Genomic DNA, 26,091 nt, shown 5'->3' on the forward strand with positions numbered 1-26,091 from the left:
TGGTAACCACTAGTTTGTTCTCTATACATGTGAGTCTGTTTCTGTTTTGTTATATACAATCTTTGGTTTAATTTTTTTAGATTTCACGTATAAGTGTTAACATACAGTGTTTCTTTCCCTGTTGACTTATTTCATTAAGGATAATAACCTCCAGGTCCATCCATGTTGTCACAACTGCAAAATTTCATTAATTTTATGTCTGAGTAGTATTCCATTGTGTATATATATCACATGTTCTTTATCCATTCATCTGCTGATGGACCCTTAGGTTGCTTCCATATCTTGGCTATTATAAATAATGCTGGTATGAACATTGGGGTGCACATACCTTTTTGAATTAGTGTTTTCATTTTCTTCAGATATATACCCAGGAGTGGAATTTCTAGATCATATGATAGTTCTATATTCAGTTTTTTGAGGAACCTCCATATTGTTTCCCATAGGGGCTGCACCAATTTACTTTCCCAGCAACAATGTATTAGGGCTCCCTTTTCTCCACATCATTTCCAGCATTTGTTATTTGTAGACCTTTTCCTGATATTCTGACAGGTGTGAGGTGATATCTCATTTTTTATTTTGATTTGCAATTCTCTGATGATTGTCGATGTTGAGAATGTTTTCATATGCCTATAGGCCATTTATATATCTTCTTTGAAAAAAGGTCTATTCAGGTCTTCTGCCCATTTTTTAATTCAGTTGTTTGGTTTTTTTATATTGAGTTGCATAAGCAGTTTATATATTTTTGGTATTAAGTCCTTATCACTCATATTATTTGCAAGTATTTTCTCCCATTCAGTAGGTTGCCTTTTTGTTTTGTCAGTGGTTTCCTTTGCTGTGCAAAAGCTTTTAAGTTTAATTAGGTCCTATTTGTTTATTTTTACTTTTAGTTCCTTTGCCTCAGGAGACAGATAAAAAAAAATATTGCTACAATTTATGTCAAAGTGTATTCTGTCTATATTTTCTTCTAGGAGTTTTATGGTGTTCAGGTTTACATTTAGATCTTTAATCCAGTTTGAGTTTATTTTTGTATAAGGTTTGAGGAAATGTTCTAATCTCATTCTTTTATGTATAGCTGTCCAGTTTCCCCACCACCATTTACTGAAGAGGCTATCTTTTCTCCATTGTATATTCTTGCCTCCTTTGTTATAGATTAATTGACCAGAGGTGCATAGGTGTATTTCTGGGCTCTCTGTTCTGTTCCATTGATCCACGTGTCTGCTTTTGTGCCAGTACCATACTGTTTTGCTGACTGTAGCTCTGTAGTATAGTGTGAAGTCAGGGAGCATGATACCTATAAATTTTAGAACGGTTTGTTCTAGTTCTGTGAAAAATGTCTTGGGTATTTTGATTGGGATTACATTAAATCTGTAGATTGCTTTGGGTAGTATTGAACATGGAATATCTTTCCATTTATTTGTATCATCTTTAATTTCCTTCATCAGTGTCTTAGAGTTTTCAGAATATAGGTCTTTCACCTCCTTAGTTAAATCTATCCCTAGTTATTTTATTCTTTTTGATACAATTGTAAATGGAATTGTTTTCTTAATTTCTCTTTCTAGTAGTTCATTATTAGTGTAGAGAAAAGCAACAGATTTCTGTATCTTGTATCCTGCAATTTTACTGAATTCACATATTAGTTTTAATAGTATTTTTGGTGGAGACTTTAAGGTTTTTGATATATAATACCATGTCATCAGCAAATAGTGAGTTTTACTTCTTCCCTTCGAGTTTGGATACCTTTTACTTCTTTTTCTTTTCTATTTATTTATTTATTTTCTCTATTTATTTTTCTTTGGGTGCATCTGGTGTTAGTTGCGGCTATGGGATCTTTGTTGAGGCATGCAGGATCTTTCATTATGGCGTGCGGTCTCTTCAATGCAGTGCTTAGGCTTCTCTCTAGTTGCAGCACTTGGGCTTCTCTCTAGTTGTGGCGCGCAGGCTCCAGAGCGCATGGCCTCTGTAGTTTGCAGCATGTGGGCTCTCTCGTTGAGGCATGCGAGCTCAAAAGTTGTGGTGCACAGTCTTAGTTGCCCTGTAGCATGTGGGACCATGCTATATTCAATCCCCGACCAGGGATTGAACCTGTATCCTCTGCATTGGAAGGCAGATTCTTTACCACTGGACCACCAGGGAAGTCCCCTTTACTTCTTTTTCTTGTCTGATTGGTGTGGCTAAGACCTCAGACACTATGTTAAATAGAAGTGGTGAGAGTCTTGTCTTGTTCCTGATTTTAGGGGAAATGCTTTCAGCTTTTCACTGTTGAGTATAATGTTAGCTGTGGGTTTGTCATAAATGGCCTTTATTATGTTGAGATATCTTTCCTCCATACCAGCGGTCCTCAACCTTTTTGGCATCAGGGACCAGTTTCGTGGAAGACAGTTTTTCCACAGCCATGGTGGGGGTAGGGGAGGAATGGTTTTGGGATGATTCAAGCACATGACACTTATTGTGCACTTTATTTCTACTATTATTACATTGTAATATATAATGAAATGATTATACAACACACCATAATGCTGACAGGAGGTGGAGCTCAAGTGGTAATGCAAGTGATGGGAAGCAGCCTTAAATACAAATGAAGCTTCGCTCGCTCGCCCACCATTCACCTCCTGCTGTGCAGCCCTGTTCCTAACAGGCTGCGGACTGGTACTGGTCCACGGCCTGGGGGTTGGGGACCCCTGCTATACACCAATATTGGTGAGAATTTTTATCATGAATGGATGGTGAATTTTGTCAAGTGCTTTTTCTGAGTCTGTGGAGATGATCATATGATTTTCATCTTTCATTTTGCTACTGTGGTGTCTCATTGATTAATTTGTGGATATTGAACCATCCTTGCATCCCTGGAATAAATTCTACTTGATCTTCATTTATGATCCTTTTTATATATTGTTTAATTTCTTTTGCTAATGTTTTGTTGAGTATTTTTAAATCTATATTCATCAAAGATATTGGCCTTAATTTTTTTTTTTTGGTAGTGTCTTTGCTTTTGGTATCAGGGAAATGGTGATCTCATGTAATGAATTTGGACGTGTTCCCTCCCCTTCAATTTTGGGGAATAATTTGAGAAGGAGGGGTACTAGTTCTTCTTTATGTGTTTGGTAGAATTCCCCTGTGAAGCCGTCTGGTCCTAGACTTCTGTTTATTGGGAGTTTTTTCACTACTAATGATCTGTCTCTTCAGATTGTCTATTTCTTCCTGATTTAGTCTTGGGTGTTAATATGTTTCTAGAAATTTGTCCATTTCTTCTAGGTCGTCCAATTTGTGGGCATATAACTGTTTGTAGTATTCTCTTATGATTTTTTTGTATCTCTGTGATATTGATTGTTATCTTTCCTCTTTCATTTTTTATTTTGCTTATTTGGGTCCCCTTCTTCTCTTGATGAGTTTGGCTAAAGGTTTATCAATTTTGTTTATCTTAAAAAAATAGCTCTTGGTTTTATTGCTGTTTTCTATTGTGGTTTTTGCTTGTGTCTATTTTATTAATTTCCTCTCTGATCTTTATTATTTTCTTCTTTCTACTGACTTTCAGCTTTGTTTCTCTTCTTTTTATAATTCCTTTAGATGATAGGTTAGGTTGTTTATATTTTTCTTGTTTCTTGAGGGAGCCTTGTATTGCTGTAAAATTCCCTTTTAGAACTGCTTTTGCTGCATCCCATAGATTTTGGGAAGTTGGGTTTTCTTTTAAACTTTTATATATCTCAAGGTATTTTCTGATTTCCTGTTTGATTTCTTCATTGACCTGTTAATTTTTAGTAGCATGTTGTTTAGTCTCTGTGTGTTTGTGTTTTTCCCATTTTTCTTCCTGTAATTGATTTCTAATGTCATACCATTGTGGTCAGAAAAAATGTTTGATATAAGTTTTATCCTCTTAAATTTGTTGAGACTTGTTTTGTGGCCTAGCATGTGACCTATCCTGGAGAATGTTCCATGTGCACTCTACAAGAATGTGTGCTCTGCTGTTTCTGGAATGAATGTCTGTAGATATCTGGTAAGTCCAGCTGGTCTAATGTGTCATTTACGACCACTGTTTCCTTATTGATTTTATGTCTGGATGATCTGTCCATTGATGTAAGTGGGTTGTTAAAATTCCCTACTATTATTGTATTATTGTCAATTTCTCCCTTGATGTCTGTTAATATTTGCTTTATATATGTAGGTGCTCCTACATTAGGTGCATATGTTAATGAGTGTTATTATGTTCTCATCTTTATGTATCATTATGTAATGTCCTTCTTTATCTTTTGTTATAGACTTTGTTTTAAAGTCCATTTTGTCTGATATGGGTGCTGCTACTCCAGCTTTCTTGTCATTTCCATTTGTGTGGAGTGTCTTTTTCTATTTCCTCACTTTCAGTGTTTGTATGTCTTAGTCTGGTGAATATAGTGTAAGCAGCATATAGATGGGTCTTGTTTTTTCACCCAATCAGCCACTTTATGTCTTTTTATTAGAGTATTTAGTCTATTGACATTTAAAGTGATTATTGACAGGTATGTATTTATTGCCATTTTATTGTTTGTTTTATGGTTGTATTTATAGTTTTTCTCTCTTCTTTTCTTTTTCTCTTAGTTTCTTCCCGTGTGGTTTGATCATTTTCTTTAGTGATATGCTCGTGTTCCTTTCTCTTTAGCTTTTGTGTATCTATTGTAGGTTTTTGATTTGTGGTTACCATGAGGTTCATATATGTTGATCTATATTACTCGTTTTAAACTGGTTGTCATTTAAATTCAACCACATTTTAAAGATCTACATTTTTTAACTCCCTTCCCCATGTTTTGTTTTTTTGTTTTATTTTAAATTTTATTTATTTTTTTGAATTTATTTTATTTTTTATACAGCAGGTTCTTATTAGTTATCTATTTTATACATATTAGTGTATATATGTCAATCCCAATCTCCCAATTCATCCCACCACCACCAGCCCTCCTGCCACTTTCCCCCCTTGGTGTCCATACGTTTGTTCTCTACATCTGTCTCTATTTCTGCCCTACAAACTGGTTCATCTGTACCATTTTTCTAGGTTCCACATATATACATTAATATATGATATTTGTTTTTCTCTTTCTGACTTACTTCACTCTGTATGACAGTCTCTAGATCCATCCACATCTCTACAAATGACCCAATTTTGTTCCTTTTTATGGCTGAGTAATATTCCATTGTATATATGTGCCACATCTTCTTTATCCATTCGTCTGGCGATGGGCATTTAGGTTGCTTCCATGACGTGGCTATTGTAAATAGTGCTGCAGTGAACATTGGGGTGCATGTGTCTTTCTGAATTATGGTTTTCTCTGGGTATATGCCCAGTAGTGGTATTGCTGGGTCATATGGTAGTTCTATTTTTAGTTTTTTAAGAAACCTCCATACTGTTCTCCATAGTGACTGTATCAATTTACATTCCCACTCACAGTGCAAAAGCTTTTAAGTTTCATTAGGTCCCATTTCTTTATTTTTGTTTTTACTTCCATTTCTCTAGGAGGTGGGTCAAAAAGGATCTTGCTGTGATTTATGTCATAGAGTGTTCTGCCTATGTGTCTGGGCTTACATTTAGGTCTTTAATCCATTTTGAGTTTATTTTTGTGTATGGTGTTAGGGAGTGTTCTAATTTCATTCTTTTACATGTAGCTGTCCAGTTTTCCCAGCACCACTCATGCTTCATTTTTTGATATCATGTTTTACATCTTCATGTTTATCCCTTTACTGTTTATTGTAGTTATAGTTGATTTTACAATTTTTTTGTCTTTCAGTCTTCATATTAGCTTCTTTTAAGTGGTTGATCCACTTTTTTTTTTTACTATATATTTGGTTTTGCTAGTGGGATTTTTCCTTCCATATAGATTCTTACTTCTTGCTATTGCCTTTTCTTTTTCACTTAGAAAAGGCTCTTTAACATTTCTTTTAAGGTCAGTTTAGGATTGATGAATTCTTTTAGTTTTTGCTTATCTGAGAAGTTTTTTATTTCTTCAATTCTAAATGATAATCTTTCTGGGTAGAGTATCCTAGGTTGCAGGTTTTTCCCTTTCAGCACTTTATATATATTATGCCACTCCCTTCTGGCGTCGAGAAAAATCAGCTGATAGCCTTATGAGGGGTTCCCTTGTATACGACTCTTTGTTTTACTCTTGCTGCCTTTAGAATTCTCTCTTTAACTTTTGCCATTTTAATTATGATATGTCTTGTTGTGAGTCTATTTGGATTCACCTTGTTTGGGACCCTCTGTGCTTTCTATACCTAGATATCTGTATCATTTTCCAGGTTCAGAAGTTTCCAACCATAATTTTATTAAATATATTTTAAACCCTTTTCTTTCTCTTCTCCTTCTGGGACCCCTATAATTCAAATGTTGGTATACATGATATTGCCCCAGAGGTCCCTTAAACTGCTTTCATTTATTTTTTTTTCTTTTTGTTGTTCTGATTGGGAAAAATGTAAAAATCAATAGCCTTTTTACATTTCAACAATACAAATTAATTAATTAATTCAAACAACAATAAATGAAAATGTATAATTTGGAAATCTCATTTTCAATCCCAGTAAAAAGATAACTGACAAAAGAATGACCTTAATATTAGAAAATATGGACATTTACATGGAGAAAACTATAACAATCTACCTAAATGGTTTTTAATAAAGAGATGCTTATCATACTAGGAAGAATAAGTATTTTAAAGTATCAATCATTCCCAAATCAATTATAGTTTTGATAAAAATTCCAGTGATAGTTTTCCATGTGACAAAGTACTTCTAAAGGTATTTTGAAAGAATATAAAGTTATTATAATGGAGAACTTTCTATAAATCAGAGTAACAGGGAAGGATTATTCCTATAAAATATCAAAGTGTATCATAGAACTATTTTTAAAAGTTCTACGGGTAGAGGAACCAATGAAATATATTAGAGAACCCCCAAATATAACCTATAAAATAATTTAATATGTGATATAGGATGTATAATAAATCACTATAAAGGGAAACAGCACACAGTAAACAGGTTTTATAAAGTTAATTAGCTATATTAGAATAACAATGTTCAAGTACTTATATTACACCATATACTAAAATAAATTCCAGTTAGACTAGAGAGCTATTTATTGAGTGCCTATTACATCTTAGGCTGTGTTCTTGGCACTTGGCTAAAGGATTAAACAAAGTAGAAAAAAACTTCTCTCTTACAATCAGTGGAGGAGAAAGAAAATAAAAAAGCAAATACATCTGAAGTATAATACCATGTAGTTGTAAGTATCAAGAAGAAAAATAAAGCCAAAGAAGACAATAGAAGCTAATGGAGATTCTATGTCAGATATAGGGGTAGGGAGTAGTGACACTTTCTAAGGGAAGGGGACATTTGCACAGAGATCTGAATACAGCACAGGAGCAAGCCATCAAGATATCTGAGAGAAGGCCATTCTTGGTAGAGAGAATAGTAAGAGTTGAGACCTGGAATTGGGAATATGCAGGTGATGATACAGGAGAAACAAGAAGACCAGTGTGCTGCCACAAAGAGAAAGAGAGAGAGCGAGTTGAAAATGAAGTTGGTAATTTTTCAGGGGTCAGATCATGTAGAGTATTGTATGCTATACTATGGGATTTGGGTGTTATTCTAAGTATGATAAAAAGCCATTGGAGAAAGAGAGTAAGCAGCTCATTTGAAAATGATTACTCTAGCTTTTGTATGGATGATAAACCATAGTTCGTGGAATGGGGGGAGGTGGTAGTGGGCTGGAGTGAAAGAGGAAAATCAGTTGGGAGGCTATGGTGAAAGTCCTGAAGACAAATGCTAGTGGCTTGGATAATGTTGAGAGTGGTGAAGATCATGCTAAATGGTCAGATTCTGAATTTTGAAAGTAGGGCCAGGTGAATTTACTGGTGGATTGGATGTGTACTGTGAGAGAAAAGTATTCAAGGACAACACCAAGGTTTTGTCCTGAGCCAATGACGGTGCTATTTGCAAGAGAGGACAGACTAGAGGAAGAGCAAGTCGGAGGTAGCTGGGGATGGCTAGGGAGGTATCAGTAACTCTTTTTTGGGTATCTTAACTTGTGATGCCTACTAGACATGTGAGGAAGACATTCCGGTTGTAGTATATAAATTCTGGAGAACAGAGGACAACTCACCAGTTTATAAACTACATTTACAATAGACAATATTATCTAGGCATTGAGTGTAAATAAAATGGAAGAGTGATCCACAATTTATGTGGGATGAGAAAGTGGATCTAGCAAAAGATTGAGAAGGAGCAGAGAGTAAGGTACAAAACCAGAAGAATGTGATTGACCTAGAAGTTAAGTAAAGGAAATTTTTTTAAAAAGGGTGATTGATTCACTCTCGAGTAAATGAATACAGAGAATTAGATTTGATAATCTAGAGGTGATGGGTGGCTTTGATCAGAGTAGATTTAGTGCAGTGTGAATGAGTGTCTTATCGTGTGGGTTCAAGGGAGAATGGAAGATGAAAATGTGTATAGACAACTATTTTGAGTAGTTTGCAATAAAAAGGAGCAGCAAATGGGTGGAGGAGAGATTTTTATCTTACTTTTTTTTTCAAGAAAAGAATTATTACAGCATGCTTTTTGCACTGATGTGAATGATCCAGTAGAGAAGGAAAAATTAATGGTACAAAAGAGAAAAAGGATAATTACAGGAGCAAAGTCTTTGAACATGCTTAGGATGGATGGGATGCTAGGCAAAAGTAGAACTATATTAAATTCATGACAGAGGGTTATGGTTATATGATAAAATTAAACTAAGGTAAAAATAAGCAATGAAGATAATTAAATTAATGTAGGTAAGGAAAGGGTAATACTTTTTTCAGTAATATATACATTAATGAGAAAAAATACACACCTGTTAAATGTGTGATGAACAACCAGAAATATAAATTATGGTATATCCATTATAACAATCTTAAGTATTTTAAATAATGCGTACAGGCATTTCTGACCCATTCTCTAGTGATGCTGATGCTGCTGGTACCAGGATGACACTGTGCGAACCCACTGCTCTAAAATATGCCATGTGGCTGACAGGGCCTTGGTGCCGACTGGGTGACAGGCCTGAGGCTTTGAGGTGGGAGAGCCAAGTTCAGGACATTGGACTACCAGAGACCTCCTAGCCCCATGTAATATCAATCGGCAAGACCTCTCCCAGAGAACTCCATCTCAGTGCTAAGACCCAGCTCCACTCAATGACTAGCAAGCTCCAGTGCTGGACACTCCATGCCAAACAACTAGCAAGGCAGGAACACAACCACACCCATTAGCAGAGAGGCTGCCTAAAATCATAATAAGGGCACAGAAACCCCAAAACACACCACTGGATGTGGTCCTGCTCACCAGAAAGACAAGATCCAGCCTCATCCACCAGAAGACAGGCAGCAGTTCCCTCCACCAGGAAGCCTAGACAACTCACTGAAGCAACCTTACCCACTGGGGGCAGACACCAAAAACAACGGGAAATACGAACTTGCAGCCTGTGAAAAGGAGACCACAAACACAGAAAGTTAAGCAAAATGGGAAGACAGAGAAATACACAGAAGATGAAAGAGCAAGGTAAAAACCCACAAGACCAAACAAATAAAGAGGAGATAGGCAGTCTACCTGAAAAAGAATTCAAAGTAATGATAGTAAAGATGATCCAAAATCTAGGAAACGGAATGGAGAAAATACAAGAAACGTTTAACAAGGACCTAGAAGAACTAAAGAGCAAACAAACAATGATGAACAACACAATGAATGAAATTAAAAATTCTCTAGAAGAAATCAATAGCAGAATAACTGAGGCAGAAGAACGGGTAAGTGACCTGGAAGATAAAATAGTGGAAATAACTACTGCAGAGCAGAATAAAGAAAAAAGAATGAAAAGAATTGAGCACAGTCTCACAGACCTCTGGGACAACATTAAATGCACCAACATTTGAATTATAGGGGTCCCAGAAGAAGAAGAGAAAAAGAAAGGGACTGAGAAAATGTTTGAAGACATTATAGTTGAAAACTTCTCTAACATGGAAAAAGAAATAGTCGAGTCCATGAAGCAGAGAGTCCCATACAGGATAAATCCATGGAGAAACACACCAAGACACATATTAATCAAACTATCAAAAATTAAATACAAAGAAAAAATATTGAAAGCAGCAAGGGAAAAACAACAAATAACATACAAGGGAATCCCCATAAGGTTAACAGCTGAACTTTCAGTAGAAACTCTGCAAGCCAAAACGGAGTGGCAGGACATATTTAAGGTGATGGAAGGGAAAAGTCTACAACCAAGATTACTCTAACTAGCAAGGATCTCATTCACATTCAACGGAGAAATTAAAACCTTTACACACAAGCAAAAGCTAAGAGAATTCAGCACCACAAAACCAGCTTTACATCAAATGCTAAAGGAACTTGTCTAGGCAGGAAACACAAGAGAAGGAAAAGACCTAAAATAACAAACACAAAATGATTAAGAAAATGGTAATGGGAATATACATATTGATAATCACCTTAAAGGTAAATAGATTAAATACTCAAACCAAAAGACATAGCCTGGCTGAATGGTTACAAAAAGAAGACCTGTATATATGCTGTCTACAAGAGGCCCACTTCAGACCTAAGGACACATATAGACTGAAAGTGAGGAGATGGAAAAAGATATTCCATGCTAATTGAAATCAAAAGGAAGATGGAGTAGCAATTCTCATATCAGATAAAATAGACTTTAAAATAAAGACTATTACAAGAGACAAAGAAGGACACTACATAGTGATCAAGGGATCAATCCAAGAAGAAGATATAACAATTGTAAATATTTATGTACCCAACATAGGAGCACCTCAACACCTAAGGTAAATTCTAACGGCCATAACAGGGGAAATCGACAGTAACACAGTCATAGTAGAGGACTTTAACACCCCACTTTCACTAGGGTACATATCTTCCAAAATGAAAATAAATAAGGAAACACAAGCTTTAAATGATACATTAAACAAGATGGGCTTAATTGATATTTATAAGGCATTCCATCCGAAAACAACAGAATACACTTTCTTCTCAAGTGCTCATGGAACATTCTCCAGGATAGATCATATGTTGGGTCACAAATCAAGCCTTGGTAAATTTAAGAAAATTGAAATCATATCCAGTATCTTTTCCGACATCAATGCTATGAGACTAGATGTCAATTACAGGAAAAAATATGTAAAAAATACAAACACATGGAGGCTAAGCAATACACTACTAAATAAACAAGAGATCACTGAAGAAATCAAAGAGGAAATCAAAAAATACCTAGAAAGAAAGGACAATGAAAACACAACGACCCCAAACCTATGCGATGCAGCAAAAGCAGTTTTAAGAGGAAAGTTTATAGCAATACAATCCTACCTCAGGAAACAAGAAACATCACAAATAAACATTGTAGCGTTACTCCTAAAGCAATTAGAGATAGAACAAAAAATCCCCACAGTTAGCAAGAGGAAGGAAATCATAAAGATCAGATCAGAAATAAATGAAAAAGAAATGAAGGAAACAATATCAAAGAACAATAAAACTAAAAGCTGGTTCTTTGAATAGATAAACAAAATGGATAAACCATTAGCCACACTCATCAAGAAAAAAGGGACAAGACTCAAATCAGTAGAAGTAGAAATGAAAAAGGAGAAGTAACAACTGACACTGCAGAAATAAAAAGGATCATGAGGTATTACTACAAGCAACCGTATGCCAATAAAATGGACAACCTGGAAGAAATGAACAAATGCTTAGAGAAGCACAACCTTCCTAGACTGAACCAGGAAGAAATATAAAATATAAACAGACCAATCACAAGCACTGAAATTGAGACTGTGATTAAAAATCTTCCAACAAGGGATTTCCTGGTGTTGCAGTGGTTGAGAGTCCGCCAGCCGATGCAGGGGACACGGGTTCATGCCCCGGTCTGGGAAGATCCCACATGCCGCGGAGTGGCTGGGCCCGTGAGCCATGGCCGCTGAACCTGCACGTCTGGAGCCTGTGCTCTGCAACGGGAGAGGCCACAACAGTGAGAAACCCACATACCGCAAAAAACAAACAAACAAACAAAAAATCTTCCAACAAACAAAAGCCTAGGACCAGATGACTTCAAAGGCGAATTCTAGAAAACATTTAGAGAAGAGCTAACCACCTATCCTTCTCAAACTCTTCCAAAATATAGCAGAGGGAGGGATACTCTGAAACTCATTCTATGAGGCCAACATCACCCTGATACCATAACCAGACAAAGATGTCACAAAGAAAGAGAACTACCAGGAAATATCACTGATGAACACAGATGCAAAAATCCTCAACAAAATACTAGCAAACAGAATCCAACAGCACATTAAAAGGATCAAACACCGTGATTAAGTGGGATTTATCCCAGGAATGCAAGGATTATTCAATATTCGCACATCAATAAATGTGGTACACCATGTTAACAAATTGGAGGAGAAAAACCATATGATCATCTCAATAGATGCAGAAAAAGCTTCGATAAAATTCACTCATTTTTGATAAAAGTTGTCCAAAAAGTAGGCAAAGAGGGAACTTACCTCAGCATAATAAAGGCCATATATGAGAAACCCACAGCCATCATCGTTCTCAGTGTTGAAAAACTGAAACCATTTCCTCTAAATTCAGAAACAAGACAAGTTGTCCACTCTCACCACTATTATTCAACATAGTTTTGTAGGTTTTAACCATGGGAATCAGAGAAGAAAAAGAAAAGGAATCCAAATCGGAAAAGAAGTTATAAAGCTGTCACTGTTTGCAGATGACATGATACTATACATAGAGAATCTGAAAGATGGTACCAGAAAACTACTAGAGCTAATCAACGAATTTGGTAAAGTAACAGGATACAAAATTAATGCACAGAAATCTCTGGCATTCCTATACACTAATGATGAAAAATCTGAAAGAGAAATTAAGGAAACACTCCCATTTACCATTGCAACAAAAGGAATAAAATACCTAGGAATATACCAACCTCAGGAGACCAAAGACCTGTATGCAGAAAACTAGAAGACACTGATGAAACAAAGTAAAGATGATACAAACGGATGGAGAGATATACCATGTCCTTGGATTGGAAGAATCAACATTGTGAAAATGACTCTACTACCAAAAGTAATCTACAGATTCAATGCAATCCCTATCAAACTACCACTGGCATTTTTCACAGGACTAGAACAAAAAATTTCACAGTTTCTATGGAAACACAAAAGATCTCTAATAGCCAAAGCAATCCTGAGAAAGAAAAACAGAGCTGGAGGAATCAGGAGCCTGGACTTCAGACTATACTACAAAGCTATAATAATCAAGACAGTATGGTACTGGCACAAAAACATAGAAATATAGATCAATGGAACAGGATAGAAAGCCCAGAGATAAACCCATGAACATATGGTCACCTAATCTTTGATAAAGGAGGCAAGAATATACAATGGAGAAAAGACAGCCTCTTCAATAAGTGGTTCTGGGAAAACTGGACAGCTACATGTAAAAGAATGAAATTAGAAAACTCTCTAACACCATACACAAAAAAAACCTCTAAATGAATTAAAGACTTAAATGTAAGGCCAGACACTATAAAACTCTGAGAGGAAAACATAGGCAGAACACTCTATGACATAAATCACAGCAAGATCCTTTTTGACCCACCTGTTAGAGAAATGGAAATTAAAAAAAATAAACAAATGGGACCTAATGAAACTTAAAAGCTTTTGCACAGCAATGGAAAACTTAAACGAGACTAAAAGACAACCCTCAGAATGGGAGAAAGTATTTGCAAATGAAATAATTGACAAAGGGTTAATCTCCAAAATTTACAAGCGGCTCATGCAGCTCAATATCAAAAAAACAAGCCCAACCCCAAATAGGCAGAAGATCTAAATAGATATTTCTCCAGAGAAGATATACAGATTGCCAACAAATACATGAAAGCATGCTCAACACCACTAATCATCAGAGAAATGCAAATCAAAACTACAATGAGGTATCACCTCAACAGGTCAGAATGGCCATCATCAAAAAAATCTCCGAACAATAAATGCTGGAGTGGGTGTGAAATAAAGGGAACCCTCTTGCACTGTTTGGGGGGAATGTTAATTGATACAGCCACTATGGAGAACAGTGTGGAGATTCCTTAAAAAACTAAAAATAGGGCTTCCCTGGTGGCACAGTGGTTGAGAATCCCCCTGCCAATTCAGGGGATACGGGTTCATGCCCCGGTCTGGGAAGATCCCACATGCCGTGGAGTGGCTAGGCCCGTGAGCCATGGCCACTGAGCCTGCACGTCCGGAGCCTGTACTCTGCAACAGGAGAGGCCACAACAGTGAGAGGGCTGCATACCGCAAAAAAAAAAAAAAAAAAAAAAAACTAACTAAAAATAGAACTACCATATGACCCAGCAATCCCACTACTGGGCATATACCCTGAGAAAACCATAATTCAAAGAGAGTCATGTACCAAAATGTTCATTGCTGCTCTATTTACAATACCCAGGATATGGAAGCAACCTAAGTGTCCATCAACAGATGAATGGATAAAGAAGATGTGGCCCATATATACGATGGAATATTATTCAGCCATAAAAAGAAATGAAAATGAGTTATTTGTAGTGAGGTGGATGGACCTAGAGTCTGTCATAGAGTGAAGTAAGTCAGAAAGAGAAAAACAAATACCACATGCTGACACATATATACGTAATCTAAAAGAAAAAATAATGGTTCTGAAGAACCTAGGGGCAGGACAAGAATAAAAACTCAGATGTAGAGAATGGACTTGAGGACCCGTGGAGGGGGAAGGGTAAGCTGGGACGAAGTGAGAGAGTGGCATGTACATATATACACTACCAAATATAAAACAGCTAGTGGCAAGCAGCTGCATAGCACAGGAAGATAAGTTCAATGCTTTGTGACCACTTAGAGGGGTGGGATAGGGAGACACAAGAGGGAGGAGATACAGGGATATACGTGTATGTATAGCTGATTCACTTTGGTATAAAGTAGAAACTAACACATTATTGTAAATCAATTACACTCCAATAAAGATGTTAAAATAAAATCATATATATATATATATTTTTTTTTCCCTTCCTTCACCCTAAATGCCTTACATTCCTTCCATAACAGTATATTCATCATTTTCTGAACATATTCCGTTTTCTCATGTTCAGTGTCTTAGCCCGAAATATCCTTCCCCTATATCTCCACCTGTCACGGTTCTACCCTTCGAGGAACTATGGTATGTCATCTGTTCCACAAAGCTGCCTCTAATTTTAGATTATGCTCATTATTCAGGTATTTTAAGGCATTTAAAATATTTTTGACTGAGAGGGTGGAGTTTTTTAAATAAGAAGTAGATGACAGTGACCTCAGTGTTTACAGAATCTCTTTAGATGAGTGATACTCTTAAGCAACAAAAGCAAGAACAGTGACTAACGTGACATTCAGTTTCCTTCCATTTAGTAAAATTTTCTACATTGTCACGCTGGTGATTTTTATGAGCCTGTAGGAAACATTTTTAATTCACTATGATGCATATCTTATAACAAGGCAAGAAGAAATAAATCCAGCTAGATGTCTATCTAACATGACATTGTTGTCTTCTGAGGTAAAATTGGAATTAAGGCTGAGACCAGAAACTTTATCATGCATATGATGTACCATTCTTCTACAAGTATTTGGATGGAAGATTTGGCATGAAATCTAGCTAACAATATTACTCATACTACTCTCACTGTGTTGGGAGTATAACAACCACACAGTTTGTTGGATAAAGTACATCCCCATTCCTTATGTCAGTGATAAGAATAATTTTTTTCATTCTGTCCTGGAAATGAATAACTGTAGTTAGCAGATCTCTTCAGCTGGAGGCAGCCTGAAATGACTTCCAGATCCGAGGTATACTCAGGTTGGAAGATCAGTTCTATGTCTTTCTAAGATGACTTATAAGGGTTGTGTGATTATGAGGTTTCAAGGACTTTCTTCAGTAGGTAGATATCAGAGCGCTCTGTGATTTTCAGTGTTTCTAGAACTGATCTAGTTCAGTCCCACCTCCAGCTCATTCCTGGCAGTTAGCTATATAGGGAAAAAAGCTCTAAGGACAGTGCAAGGAATGATTCTTTTATAATGTGTATTTTTGTTGTCTGGTCACTTCATAAGCTAATGATTCAGTATTAATGAACAATTGCTAAATATCTAATCATTAATAGAGACTTTTTAGATAGCTTATTATATTTAGAATTGTGTTTTTATGAAATTATAGGCCTTTTTTAATGCAAGACAGTAAAACAGATGAACATTTGGGGTTTCTAATGTCATTATTCACCACAGTATGAATGAATAATTAGATTTATAGTATTAACATATCATTACTTATGAATAATAATAGTGCATTTTTCCAGTGAGTATAAAGGCATTTATTGTATTGAAATTACCAATTTCAGCCATATATTTATTGATTAAAATTTTGAATCATAAATCTATATATTCATTTAAAAATTTTTAAGGCAAAGCATGATCATGCTTTTTTTAAATATAAATTTATTTAGTTTTGGCTGCTTTGGGTCTTCACTTCTACATGTGGGCTTTCTCTAGTTGCGGTGAGCAGGGGCCACTCTTCTTTGTGTTGCACGGGCTTTTCATTGCAGTGGCTTCTCTTGTTGCGGAGCACAGGATCTAGTCACATGGGCTTCAGTAGTTGTGGCACACAGGCTTAGCCACTCCATGATATGTGGGATCCTCCTGGACCAGGGCTCGAACCTGTGTCTCCTGCATTGGTAGGTGGATTCTTAACCACTGCATCACGAGGGAAATCTGAAGCAAAGTATGCCTTTTAATAACTAGAATGTTTTAAAAACAAATGAAAAACAGAAAAAATAATTAAGAGGCATTTGACTAAAAAAACCAAAATTTTTAAAGTATTTATAAAATTACTATTTTCATAACAGTTTAATATTAAGTCAGAATAAACACACACCCTGTAGAATACTTTTTTCATGGTAATACTTTAAATGGATATTAGGTATTGTTTTGAGTTCATTGTTTTATTCATTTTCTAGGATATGTGAACAGTGCTTAGCAATTTAAGGAGAGAATCACACCAATTTACTAGTATAAAATTTGCAAATTCTATATACTTAGAAACAATACATAATGATGTTATTTAGTTTTCTTTGGGCATTGTTAGTTGGGGGTTAAAGGGAACTGTAAAGCAATTCATATACTGTAGTTTGTGATTAAAATAATCTTTCTTTGAAAAATAAGAATTCTGTAAATGATGAGCCTTATTGATGTTATTAGGGATATAAAGCAGAGGATATACCATTAAATTCCAATCTGTTGTGGGGCCTTTAGTTCTAGTGGGGAAGATTTATTTTCCAGTGTCTATTATTTTTGTTCCTTGATCTTCTTCATAGACTTCATTGACATATATTTTCTGAATACATACTGTGTGCAAGTCTAAAATTAGGTAATAAGAATGCCAGTTCCTATTTCCACAAGCCCCTCATCTGTGTCCCTTCATGAAGTCACTCTTTTAGTGATAAGGTTGATGACAATAGGTTCAGGTATAAGGGCTCAGACAATAATTTCACTTGAAAATTAAAATTGCTTTACTTTAATGTTGTGCTGTATCAACATTTGCACTAAAAGATAATCTTAAAATCTAAAAAAATTGTGCCAGATTTGCTTGCCAAAATTTATTAAAAACAACTTTGTTTTGGTATGCTTTAGTTACAGATTTTCAGCAACTAAATAAATTGAACAATGTTTAGCTTTATATTCTTCAACTGCTCAAACATTTTTATTATTAAATAATAAACAAAGAAATATTTATCCGTGATCAATTATGTCAAACTCAGTTTAGTTGAGCACCAAAGATAGGTCAATTTTATTTCAGTAAAAATTTTTCTGATTAAAAAAAAATTTAAGTGCCTGAGGAAACTTAAAAAATTTGAAGCATGCATGGAATGAAAATCCTTGGTTTAATTCCTTGATCTGGGTTGGCCAAGTATTTTCAGGTAGATGGTATAGTAAGTATATATTTTACCTCAAAAAAAAATTTAGCCAAGTTATCACATTCTCTCACACTTGGTTTACATTTTATTAAATTCTTAATACTCAGATTTGAAAAGATCTAATGCTTAACATGACTACATAAAGATCATTCTAACAACCATATTGATTTCTTTAGTGGTATAGAAAAAAAATCAAATGATATAAATCTGGAAGTTTAAGTCATTTCTCTGGGTATGATCTTCTTTCAATTGACTAGTCTCAATAATCCAGGCCTGCTATTCTAAGATCAAAAACTCTTCCAGAAAAGATCCTCTACAAAATCAAGCGGTGTTTGATAATTAAATATGTCATGTTCTTTATGACTCAGTGCTCAGTACCGCTGGGAACTGCTGTTCTGCATTTGATCATACATTCAGTGCATGTTTATTAAACAATTTTTATGCCAAGCCAAGTGCAAGGCTTTGGGATGTCAATGGGAGTGCTCTTTGCTCTTGAGCTGCTTTCAAGTAGAGCCAGACATAAATTTCAATTATATATAACTGCTACAGTAGATATGTGAACAAAGTGCTATGAGATCATTGAATAAGGAGCAACAAGGGATACCTTTCAATAAATGAGATGAAGCAAATGTTCAGGTGCTTGGTCACTAAAATAGGCTTGTTTCCATCAGAGAAAGTCTTACTTAGAAATAGTAATTAAATAATTGTTCCTTGGTATGGGAAGTGGGGAAGGTTGGTCCTAGGACCCCTGAAACCAAAATCTGTGGACGCTCAAGTTCCTTATATAAATTGGCATAGTACAGTCAGCCCTCTATATCTGCGGGTGAGGAACCCACAAATACAGAGAGCTGACTGTAATAGGTAACAGTTATTAGGTATTCGCTAGGTGCCAAACATTGTTCTAAAAATGTTATAAATAATATTAATCCGGCTATTCTTATCCAATTTAAATCAATGGGCTAGAAGAACATAGCTTCTATACTGCAAGATTCCCAGAGCAGCAACCTGGGGACATATTGGCTTTTTATGGGAAACACAGTGATGCCCAATAAGTATCAGACAGCAAATGAAATGCTAGCTTGAGGTACTTCACAATTTCTACATTAAATCACACTAAATTATTTCTTAGCAAAGTTGGGTTTTCATCAGTTGCTGTGATAAAAAGCACGTACTATGAAAAAATCATATGGGACAGAAATAGATGGTGACTGGTCATATCCAATCTGAAGGCACAGTTTGAGAAGTTGTGCAGTACTCAACAGGCATACACATCTCGTTAGTAGGTAACTGTAGTTATTTAAAGGTAAAGTAAAAATTTTTTTTCAAAAATTTTTGCATTACTTTTGCAAATAACAGTGGTTTTGTTAGGATATAAAAATGTATTATTAAGTTGTTGGCCCTAACTACTTAGTAAAAGCAACTGTTATTTTTTTTTTAATTGTTTTGTTTTGTTTGTTTTGGTTTTGGTCACTTGTTTAAAAAATTACTAAGACTCTAAAGGTGCTTTGAACTAAGACAGTTTAGGAATCTCTGATCTACAGCATTCTATTTAGAATATGATCCCAAATGCCTATTTTAAAGTTTATGTAAATAAAAACAATTTAAGTAGAATTAATTACATATACTTTACATCTGTTCCTTACTTTCTGTTAGGAACACAGTCATTCCAGGGTTGTATTGAGGGGCTACAAGATATAAATTAATGCAATAACTATTTTCCTTTATTAAACAATAGGGATAGAATCTGGTTCTATAAATTCATAGCCAGTCTATGCATGTATGTGGGACAACTTTACAAAATTACTCACACCCCACTCATGTAAATGATGTGGATAGCAAAAAAAAACAAAAACAAAGTACATATAATCTAATTCAGTTTACAATTTAGTCCAAGGTAGTAATTTAAGTGGTCCCTTTAGTTTTCACTCTGTTTCATTTGTACTCTTGCTTAGTCTTCCATAAGCCTCTATTTCTTTCCCCTTATTCATCTCCTAGGAGTGTGGAAAACTGACTGTGTCCTTGCTGTAGCAGGGGGAGCTGGCCATCTCCATGGAATCCCCTGGTCTTTCTCGACCATGTGGATGTTCTTCATCTGCCTGTGCTCTGATCAGCCTACCAGCACTCGAACTGAACTTGAATATCAGTATACACATCTGGTCTGGCCTCTTGGCATGGTAGGAGCTTGGCAGCCTTTCCTCATCTCACTTGGCCCCCACTATTGCCTTGTACCCACTGAACCTCTGCCACATTTTCCATCCTGCCCGTGACCTAGTAAACCCCATGCCAGGCCTGCTGGCTCACAGAGCAGCTGCTTTCATCTGCTCCTTCTAAGATCAGAGACCTTCTGGGTGCTGTCCTCAACACAAGCAAATGAGGAGCACTACAGGAAAGCTAAACCCTGTTCTCCTTCATAAGAACATGTATATATTATTTCCTGTCTCTCTTTCCTCTTACTCTGTTCTTCCCTTAATACCTTTGGATCAGAAGATGAGAACCTGCCTTTACCTTATCCATGTCCTGGTGTCCTGTTATAGTCTCTGGCCTCTTAGTGAAGTATTAATGGAAATCAGGGTGTTGCGGGGGAGAGAGATAGGCTTACAGATAAGGGACCTTAAATTGGGAGTAGCTTAAACATAGTTAACACATATGTAATAAGGAATTACAACACTAAAGACAAATGTTTGGATCCCAAGCCTTTGTATTTTAGATCTTTGCAAAATGAGCAAGTTGGGGATAGTTACAGATCAAAAGGTTTTGATTAAAAACTATCTGTCCATATAGTAGGGCACAGAGGACTGAAATTCATGTGGCTAGCACTGATAACTCTAGGTGGTAAGGTAGATAGTTTTATTCAGCATCCTTGGATTCTTCTTTCATGCCAACCAACCTTGGGTACCCAGTGCCTTATTCTGTTGACTGAATTACCCGCTTCCTCCCAGTCATCTACCACCATTCCTGACTGTAGTTACCAACCTGTATTTAAGTTCCATGGACACCATGTTCCACGATCAGAATTTTTCTGCAACACTCTTGACACTAGGCATTGTGTCCTATCTAGTTACCATGTTCATAGGTATGTTCTGTAATGGGGGATAAACAAATTTGCGTATTAACTAGAATTTTTTTCAATAATGCCTTAATATTTAACAGTGACTATAATGATGGTATATTCATTTAACACACCAGACACGGAGAATAAATTTTTGGACTGTGAACTCATTCAGTTACTCTCAAAATGCACCATATAGAAAACTGCACATTTAACTTATGCTGACCCTATTTACTAGTTCATTTTTTCACGAAGTATCAGTATACATGAAAATGTGGCTTCCGGATGGAGATGAGAGATCCAGGAAAGCAAACATTGCATTTCACTGTCAGCCAACTAACTTGTATAAGAGAGGCAGTGAAGTGTGATAGAACACCGGTCACAGAATTAGACAGCTTTTTATACAGCTGCTTGCATGCACTTGGATAAATCCATTCCTCTTTTGGAGTGGCATTTTCCTTATTTGCATAAGACAAAGTTCAACCAGATGATGCTTCTTGTTGAAACAGCTGTTATTCTAATGATGCATATTTCTACCATATTTTAACATTTTCTTCAAGAATACAATCTTTATAAAATCATTACAAGAAACTCACTATTATTGAATAGTCTATTTAAGTTATGTGTCATATATTGAATACTTCTATTAAATAGATAAAGAGAAGGCATCACCTGAATTCTATCCGTCATGGTCACTAAACATGCTAAAGACCATTGAGCAATACAGTTCTTAGCATTTGATCAAACAAATTAAACATTTGAAACCGAGAGGCCTTGTCTTTATTAAGCTAGGCTATAAAATAAATCTATCCTTTATGTATCTTGCTCTGGCATTGTGGTTCCCTGCATATGGGGCATTGGTACATGTAAACAAAATAGTTCCACTTAGCAGAGCACATAGCTCAGAGCCTTCTGTCCTGTTTTCAGTGACCTGGAAAGTACAAAGAAAGCAGTGTCACAAAAATGGCTTTCTAGTATATTTGTAGACATATGAGACCTTCATTATCAACATAAATTTAAGATCTATCCACTTCCTCCAAGAACGCTATTACAGGAGAAATAGAAATACTGAGTTCTGTTTTATTACAACTATTTCATTTGGGAGATTGTGAAAAATAAGAGGGAAAATGGATTGGGAACATCTTTACTCCTGATATGAAATAATAAATTAATAACCTAAAAGAGGAAGAAAATTCTACCAGTAGCTTATTGAAAAGAATTCTATTCACAGCCATACTACTTTTGTAAACAATATTTTACTTATTTGATATACCTACAAATTACTTTTCTGTACCAAGCTCATTTAATCACTGGTACTGGTGCCTTTCGTCTTCATAAGTAGAAAAACAAATATATAAACCCAAATGCATTAGACGATTTTATTGCTTACTAAATAGGTAATGGAGAAAGAGCTTATTGCAACATATTTGTATGTTAAAAACTTATTTATGGTCATCACTTTCAGTGAAGTAACTTCTTTTATGTACAAATTAAAGATATAATCCACCTATCAATACATAAATATACACTTTTTTAGAAATTCATGAAGAGGGTTTAATATTTCTTAATGGAAGTAAGTTAAACTGATTTGGAAATATGTTCTTATGGAATTACACTTCAGTTTCGTTTAATTTTTAATTCACAGTTGTATTTTCCCCTGCAACATCAGACATGGTAGAATATACTTATATTAAACAAAATATCTATTCTATATTCAGGTAGTTAATAAATGAGAAGATTCAGCTGTAAACGACTATTTTAAAAAATCTAGATGTCAATGGGATTGAGGACCCAGGTACCTGTATCTAGCTTAGCAAAGTAAAAGAAGAAATCTCAAGAAGAAATCAAAGCCAATCAGTTCCTCTAACTTCGATATTTTAAGGCTTTATAGTTTACACCTAATACTGTAGTTTGTAAATCTGAAGAGATTATGTAAATACCCAAGACATTTATCTTTAATGTTCCCATTTGTGCAGAAGGACGTTTTACATGTTTTATTTTATACACAAATTTATGACACTTGAAATAGACTTGAATTGTTATATGCTACCCTTTAAGATACCACTTTAAGAAGCTAGAATTCATTTCTTAAAATTTTATTTTTCATTAATAAGTAGGACTTATTATTGTGATCAGTAAACCTTATTTTCTATATTAAAGCAGACCATAAAGCATTGTCTATATAAAGCAGACAGTGCTTTATTTCAGTTACTGTTATGTGATGGATTGAATTCTCTCATGTTGTTAGGGCTCTTTGTTCTGTATTTCTGTTTTAGTAAATTTTAGTGTTTGTCCTTTATTAAATTAAGCTATAGCTGTGTTTTCAAATGAATGTCTACTATATTTAGAAACCTAGTGAAGACCCTCTTCCTTCCCACTTTTATCAACCCAGTTGATTTTTCCCCTTTAATATTGAACCTCTATAAATATTTATCTGTATTTTAAATATATTAGTATTTTAAATATACTACAATTAAAATATCAAGGCTGGCCTAATTAGCAAGTCAGTCCATGTAAACACATCGCTCATTTTAATTGTATTAATTCACTTCCTCAGAGAAAGAAGGCGAAGCTTCCATCTGTCTCTGTCAATTTTCTTTCTTTCCAGGAGATGACAAAGACATTTTTACCATACAGGTATGAAATGCACAAGTATGGTAACCCAAGTTCACTCCCATGCCTACTCATTTTCCCATAAAACATTTTATCAACAAGTTGAGAGCTTAAAGATGAGTGACACTAGTGGGCTCAACATCCTTACTTTCATCTCAGTCTCTAGTTAGAAAGCAACAACCCCAAGCCAGAAAACTTCAGTGAGTCTCTTATCCTTTTCCACTGCTACAGGATTCAGAGCTGCACTATTAGTGATGACCTGTCCTTCTGGGATATTGCATAGCCCCTTCATGCATGAAATTAATTCCTCAGTAAAGGCAAAATAACATCATATGAAGCCCCCTCATTGTAATTTCCAAAGAACCAAGACGGGAAATATTTGAGGAAGAAAGTGTGTTATGTGAGGTACAAAACATAGGTTTATAGATTTGACTAGTCTTGAAATAAATAAAGATTTAGGAAATGTTTTATATGGGCTTTGCTATAACATGTTAAATTAGTAAAACTGTCCAACGGTGACATGCTTTTCTACCTAAAAGGTAACAGGATCCTTTGGCTACACAGACTTTCTGCCTGGCGCAGCAAAACACAATGACATTGCTTCAGTTTGTGGCAGGGAGAAAAACTCTCCTCTTCCTGACTGTTTTCCCACAGTGTCCACACTTATTCCTAACTTTTGTTCTATACAAAACCCTGACCTTCAACTCTCCATTTCTTGTGATTCTCTTGATTACCACAGCTACACTTTTAGCAGTTTGACAACCCAAGATATACTTTCTCTCCCGCTTATGTCTTCACAGACACAGTCTGGTAGTCTGACAATTCACAGAGTAGGGATATATGGAGAAAAATCTGTCTGCCTACTCTTGCTCTGGCCACATCTTTCATTAGCTTTAACGTATTTGGAACAAGGAAGCAGGACCATCCCCAGTCAAGTTTCTGGCCCTTCAGCTTATTTGTAAAGCATTGGTTGATAGCAGGCTCCCAAAAGCAATTCCTTTTTCATTCAAGGGAGGAATTTTGTATAGAGAATTGTGAAAAAAATTATAGAAGTTTTAAAGTTTAGCATAGCAATAACCTTAGGAATAAAATATTTGTGTCTATCCCAGTGATTCTACTTAAGAAAGAAACCAAGCGCCAGCATGTCAGTGTATTAGGGGAGGCCTCACTTAATGGTTAAAGCAGAATCCCATTTCCTCCTTTTCTGATCACTGAGAAACACTCCATTTGCACATGTAATTACCTACTTGTACTTACTATCAAAACTAATACTTGTAGTGTTAAGTCAAGTAGAATGATAAATAATAAATATTAAATTTTCAATAAGAAGAATGAGTATCAAGAATGCATCCTATAGGCCAGCTAGTGGCAATTACACAATCTTACAATTGTGTCATTTAGGGAAAGAGTGGTTGGAAATTTAAGTAAGGAAAAAAATATTTCTGTGATGTTTTACATTCAACTCTTTCCTTTAATTTTAAAATGTTAACAGTAACTTGTATCACAACTTGCTTTTTTTAAATTAATAAGCTTTATTTTTTAAGCATTTTAGGTTATCAGCAAAATTAACCAGAAAGTACAGAGTTTCTGTATGTTCCTCACACATGCACAGCTTCCTCCACTATGGACATCCCGAATGACAGTGGTACATCTATCACAATTGTTGGACCTACATTGAGAACTCATTATCCCTCAAAGTCCATAGTTTACTTTAGGATTCACTCTTGGTGTTGTATGTTCCATGGATTTGGCCTGATATATAATGACATGTATCCACTATTGTAGTATCATGTCTATGTACATAGATTCACTCCCCTAAAAATCCTCTGTGCTCTCCCTGTTTATCCCTCCCTTCCCCCCACCAACCCCTGACCACCACTGATCTTTTTTACTGTGTCTGTAGTTTTGCCATTTCCAGAATGTCATATAGATGGAGTCATACAATATGTAATCTTTCCAGATTGGCTTCTTTCACTTAGCATGCATTTAAGGTTTCTTCAGGTTTTCTTTTTCTTTTTCTTTTTTTCCCTAAGTTTTGGTAACATAATTTTCCCCAACTCTCTTTTTCTACTGTCACTGAAATATAAAATCATTCAGAGATGAAAGAGTAAGGTTAGTAGGGTGCAATTAAGCATATGCCTGAATCACTTGTTTCTGTTGCTATAAGTTACCTTTAAGTTTTAAGAGAATTCATAAGAACAGTCTGGTCACAGAGAAACTGAGCACATCTGGGAAAATGTAATAAAATGTCTTGGATTTTACAAAATCCACTAAGTATGGCTTTATAACATCTATTCACAAAACCTCATTGAAAGGGATTCCAATAGGTGCTGAGGCATCATCCAAAATAACGTGCTACAAAATTACGTAATTTAGTAATTTCCTAAATTACTATTTAGGAAATTCA

The 26,091-nt window shown here is 35.5% G+C and overlaps 1 long non-coding RNA gene across 5 annotated transcripts in view; it reads left to right on the top strand.

The window, feature by feature from the left end:
• Nucleotides 1-26,091, top strand: part of LOC307191226 — a 750,426-nt gene that overhangs the window by 399,863 nt on the left and 324,472 nt on the right. The window lies entirely within an intron of this gene.

This window comes from Stenella coeruleoalba (genome assembly GCF_951394435.1).
Source record: "Stenella coeruleoalba genome assembly, chromosome: 9".
NCBI lineage: Eukaryota > Metazoa > Chordata > Mammalia > Artiodactyla > Delphinidae > Stenella > Stenella coeruleoalba.